The following is a 6515-nucleotide window of genomic DNA, read 5'->3' as shown; positions in this document are numbered from 1 at the left end:
AGCACAATAGAGAAGCAACTATTTGCATGAAAGGGGAAGTCAAGGCCTTTGTGACTTCTGACAAGATATCTTGAGGTGTAACCCCCAAGAGGATGTGGTTTGATCTTTTCCTCCCCTGAGCAAACCCACATTACCCAATGAAGGAGTCAAAACCTCAGCCTTTCTCTTCCTGTTTCTGTGCTGTGTTTTTGTCTGAAGTTTCGTTTCTTCTTTTCAACCAGATTTGGGTAAATCTCTGAGGTAAACCATTATTTTTAAAATATTTTAAAGTATATGATGGATTCGGGTCATTGATTTAAAGGTATTGTTTTATTTCAGTCAAGTGAAAAAACTGTACACAAAAAAAACACACTCTTGTTCTGTATTAATAATATAAATCTTTATACAAGATATATTGGCAAATATTTTATCATAGTCTTTAATCAAAACAAATATATACTGCTCAAAACACTTACAGTTTTCAACAATTGTTAAAACCCATTTTTTGAAACCCTTCACCCTTTTCTCCATTCTCAAACTACATTCACAGAGTGTCTTAACAGTTCTTGCAAAATAAAACACTCGCCTCAAAAGTTTTACTTGTGCTCAGAACCAAACAGTGTCAGATTACCGATCCAGTGTATGATTGAAGTGTTCCCTATTTTCTTTGAGCAATATATATATATATATATATATATATATATATATATATATATATATATATATATATATATATATAAATGCAGTTTTTTTAAAATCACTAAGTTCCTTGGGTCATTACGTTTGAACAATTCATGCTAGATGTTTGACATTTTCAGGGAGTACTGCACGACTGAAGATGTGTTAGAATTCAAATTATTTGGCCCTGATTACAGTTTTTTCTGAATGCTTAAACACAACTGTGATTCTTATAGCACAATTTCACTCACAGCACTCTTTTTGCGGAACTGTAAACACAACTCACTGCTTTACACTCAATTTCCAAATGATCAACACACTCCTGGCAAATCATACACATGTATGGCTATTATTTACACTATTTTGCCAACTCTCTGGTACACTTCCTCATGTGAAAACTGTTTTAGATGATTAGTAATTAGTTCACTTTGCAATCAGCCTAAGCACTATAAATAAGCCACAGGTAATGTACAATGGGTACAATGGAGGGAGCAGGAAGAGTGAGAAGAGAAAGAAATAGCCCTTTTACAGACAAAAAAAGTCTACATGTGGGGATATTGTCATGTCAGGCCTGGATACGTCATTCCAGAATATATTTTTCCCGGTGCCTTGGACTAGGACATTGCATGTGATGTAGACAGAATTTTGAGAGAGACGACCCGATGTAGACTGATTTGTTTTGTCTCAGTGAAATTGCTATTTTGTGTTTTGACTTGGAAAAAAACACTTGTGTGTTTTGATGTGTGTAAATAAACACCAATACTTGAAGTTGGGATTCCTGTATGTTTACAGAACTATGACAAAAGTATGACCTCAAACTGACATAGTCTACCTTGTGCACAGAGAAAGCAAAAGCCAGAATACAGTGACCACCAGATGTACATGGAGTTTTGAAAACACTGACTTTGCCTACTGTAAGACGGAAATGACTGACTATCGAATTGCTTTGCTTTTTCCAAAGACAAGTGTGTGTGTGTGTGTGTGTGTGGTGGGGGGGGGGGGGGGGGGGGGGTCGTGTACAGTATGTATTCATAGGCCTATAGACCCTTTCAACTGCAGAAACAAACAATCCTAAGCGTTCCTAAGGCATTTCTGGAGGCACAGAAAAATGTATTGAGCTAATGGTACTGGGCAAACAAAAATAGAGTAAAAAGACAAATTTTACATAGTCAACTTTTTGTGGAACATTACTGTAAGCTACTGTAAGTCCGATTACTGTAATTTTCCTTTCAAAGTATCTGCATTGGTTCTGAATAGTTCAACCGGAAATCCTCTGGGAGCAGATTGAAAGGGTCCATACCTATATAGACAGTATATCTATTCATAGACCTATACTAAGGCAATGATTGGATGGTGTTCAGTAAAGTAAAGAGTGTTTACACATGTGAAGAGAGAGAGTGAAGCACTGATGATTTAGTGTGGCATTTTGATGGGTTGTGTTTGAAAAACGAAATCAAGTTACTTCTTGTTAGATTTTTGTGTGTTACGTAGAAAATTGTGTGTGGTGTTTTGCAAAATGTGTTTTAGTCAATTGAAAACTGAGTCAAACACTGAGAATTAGTGTATGGTTTTTCAGATTTGGTGTGGGGTAAATGATGCTTAGAAAACATGTTTAGAAAATTGTGTGACAAGAAAAGATTTAGTGTGTAAGCAGTTGAAAAAAACTTTAAGCAATCAGAAAAAACTGTAAAGGAACCATATGTAAGATTGTGGCCAAAACTGGTACTGCAATCACTTTCAAATTACTGTAGAGTGCTGTATCCCCTCCCCCCTGACTGGCAGAGCAACCCGGATGCCGAAACACTACTGACTTTGTGATTAGTAGATAGGTGGAGGGTGGCGCATCAGGCCAAAACACAACACGACAACATCAACATCAGTTGAGGGCTGCAACTTCACTTTTTAAATGACAATATCCTAGCCGGACTACTGTTGTCATATAAGTATTTGAAATTAACATGATTTCTTAATGTCTACATTACATTACATTACATTACATTTAGCAGACACTTCTTGACCAAAGTGACTTACATATGTCAGCTATATTACAAGGGATCACATTGTCCCCGGAGCAACTTGGGGTTAAGTGGCTTGCTCAAGGGCACAACGGTGGAAGCTGGGAATTGAACCGACAACTTTCAGGCTACTGCACGCTAGCCCAGCTCCTTAACCACTACACTACCACCGCCCATAGAAGAAAGAGAAAGTCTAGAAAGAGAAAGTCTAGTGACATATCAGGGCCATTTTATGATTAATTGAAATACATTTCTTACATACGGTTCCTTTAATATTTGCCAAGTTATGGCATGCTGAATATCTATCTATCTATAAATCAAGAAGCGTCTGTGTGTCTGAAGAGTTTTGAATGCATATTTCAAAATATGCTTATTTATGTAGGACGTTTATCGCTGCACTGCACTGTTTCCAAGAAGACCAGTTTCAGGGGAGCTCCACCCCATGGATTGTGTACTGACAGTTGCTAGCTAGGTCTCACTTTGGAGTCACAGCATACCCTGGCTTTGAGCGCAACATACCTCGCTAACCCACTAATCGAGATTCGTAGTACTGTATACCCCACGGGACTTGAAAAGATTTAAACTGATGTGTGAGCTTGGGAGATGTGAGAAGGCTAGAGTGATAAATTGTAGCTACACTCCACCTCCCCTGCCAGTGTGGCGTGGTACATGGTAGTTCAAATAGGAGGTGTAGACTCAGGTTTCAGGTTCAGGTTTATTACAGTTTTTCTCAGTTGCTAAAGCACAATTTCTGAAACCTTGCTCCATTTTCTTAAAACATAAAACACAAAACCTCAGCTTCAAGCACTATTTACAAAACCTCTGCTTTGACTCCTCTTGCAAAATCAAACTTTAGCCTCAGAACAGTGTTACCTGTGCTCAAAATGAAACTTTCACCTCAAAATAGTTTTACCTGTGCTCAGAATGAAACTTTCGGCTCAAAACAGATTTACCTGTGCTCAAAATCAAACACTGCTCTCAGATCATAAACAAAGTGATCAAAATGATATACACTATCAAGCAGTCAGTAAACAATACACCAAAAAAATAGAAAACACATTGTTCAAAGCATATAGTTCTCAGGGAGAAGTACTGTACATTTTTAATCTCAAAACAAATTTCATATTTTTCCATCATTTTACCATCTTTTGATGAATGAAAATATGTTCTATTATAGTATCTCAAAATTGATCAGAACTTTCTACTTTGCTTTTGCTCTTTTGAATTTTTTGTTCTTCCTCCTCCTTGTCCTTACAGTACTGTACCCTGCATCACACAAACTTCTCCTTTGTCTCTGTGTTACTGTAATGTTACTGTAATTGTTCTTTGTTGATATGAACCTGCACCCAGCATATAAATAATGAAAAGAATGCACCCTCCGAGGTTCTGGTGAGGGAAATTACTGTAAACTATAAACTTGGTCACCGCACACTCTCTCTCTCTTCTTTTTATTGATACCAACGTTTCAGCCTGTCGGCCTTTGTCAAGTTGAGTGGATACTAGCAAGCCCAGTTTTACAGTAAAGCATCCAGTGTCAAACAAAGGCATTATGGGTATCATGCCAGGTGTGCAATTAGGCTTGATCCAAATAAAATAAATTATGAACCTGCACCCAGTCAAAATCTACTGAATAACTAGATGTACCGCATAGCGGTACAAAATATGACCGCCGCTTAGTCCTGTACATCCGTTCCGCGAAAATAAATCACACTTCAATTTGTCTCCATATTTTACTCCATCCCCCACTCTTGAAACTTTTGTGTATGCTTGTTTGGCATGCCTGAGTGTGTGTGTGCGGCTGCACAGAAAGTAGCCTACTGGTGCTGAAAAGGTGAATAGATTGTAGAATAGCCAAAGAAGATGTAGCATTGTTATAAAACCTTTAAAATCTCTAAACAATCACAAGTAGGGCAGTTCATCACAGTTCATCCATTGCAACTGGATTGATGAAAGGTCACTTACACCTGTAGGCTACATTGTATTTGGGAAAAGCAAAAGGTATCAGCATAATGTTATTTATTTATTTATTTATTTATTTATTTATTTATAAACAAAAACATCTCTGTCAGTTCCATGCCGTTTTCAACAGCTATCAAAAACAAAGGTAATTTTTGGATGGATGGATTTTTTGTGAATGTTTCTTCTTCTACATAAGATTTTAGTCATCTTTAGTTCATGTAATACTTTATTGTCAATGCACAAATTAAGTAACAGTAGTCTGAAACGTTATTGTTAATGCACAAATTAAGTAACAGTAGCCTAGTCTGAAACGAAATGCTGTTTTACATCTAACCAGTGGTGCAAATAACTGACATGTCCAAATGGGCCTTGATGAAATGCGTCGCTAGACTGTTCATACACATTTTAACGGGCCAAAGTTGAAAAGCTTTTGTCCGTTATTGTTCGTGCAAATATAGGCTGATTCATGTTCCCTTGCATTGTTTAACTGAGGTCCATGGCTAGTCTGGCTTTCATCAGACCAAGCTCAATCTTTTAAGAAATCAAAAAATAAATAGCGGGCAGATCAGGCTGGGTTCACCCAGCCTAGTCCATAGGCACCCGATATTGTTTAATTTTCCGATTGAGATATACACGCTCTGGCTATTCTAAATGCAAACATGCATCAGGGAGTTATGACAAAACGGTAACTAACAAACTAGATCCTAATAGAAAGCTGTTAGCTTCCCTAAGCTACAGGTAGGATTATAAGGTAGGCCTATTTACAACATAAATTGTCAATAGGCTATGCTGGCGACACAAATAAAATCTCCTTTGGAAACCAATGGCTTACGCCTTACAGTATCAAGCGGACTTAAACTGTCATATCGTGGCGAAAAGTTGTAATAACATTCACGCAGCTCCATGAGTCAAGGAAAGCGCGAATGAAGTAGCCACTTCTAAATGGGACCCACTACACAGTAGCTTAAGACAGTACTACCCACTACATGCTCTTTGCAATTCTACAGCATTGTGACAGAATTTGATAACTAGTTCAACAATTTTGTATGTAATGACTCAAGCAATGAAATGAAGACTATTAGTTTTATTGGGAACGACTATTCAGCATTCATAAGTATAGTTCATTTTGACTGACATGACATAAGCAAATGATAATGTTACAAAACAGCAGAGAATTGTATGAAAGCAACTGATACATGTCCAAAAGTATTTGCAATTTGTTCAGAGGAAGGAGACATTGCTACTATGATGTGCACAAATGACTAAATGTTGTGGAGGTTGAACTAATAGTTATGAGAATTTTCATTCTGATCTGAAAAAAGCACCAAAGTGACTGAGAAAAACTGTAAGAAGTGAATGCAAATTGCTGCTGTTATCTGACACACCATTGCCCCTAGTGAACTGTCAACCACACAGCCGTTTCGAACATTTCTCACACACAGAGTGTATTTGGAGTAGGCCTATTTGAAACATAAACATGAACTCTTACTGTACATTCCATTGAACTCTACTGCCTGTTCTGGGATATCTTTTTTCAGATCAGACCATAAGTTAACCATTTTCTCCAAGCTAATTCTGCTTCTTGTCACATTTAGGTTCACATAGCGTGTTGAGGTGAAGTCACCACATCCTGTTTCACAGAGATGGTGGCTCCAAAAAAAGAACAGCTTCAAGCTGATGTAATTTTTGCAGTTATGTTAACATGTTGGTGAGTGCCTTCAGGGGTTACAACTTTGCTACTTTACTTCATTACCACTTTGTGATTATTGGTTACTTGCACATGAACCATAGCAATGACCTAATATCTAATCTTCCAGATGACAACACATTGCATTTATATAGTGCTTTTCTAGACACTCAAAGCTCTTCACAGTGAAAGGGGAA

Source organism: Alosa sapidissima, chromosome 18 (assembly GCF_018492685.1).
Source record: "Alosa sapidissima isolate fAloSap1 chromosome 18, fAloSap1.pri, whole genome shotgun sequence".
Taxonomy (NCBI): domain Eukaryota; kingdom Metazoa; phylum Chordata; class Actinopteri; order Clupeiformes; family Clupeidae; genus Alosa; species Alosa sapidissima.
This window is presented reverse-complemented; position numbering follows the sequence as displayed.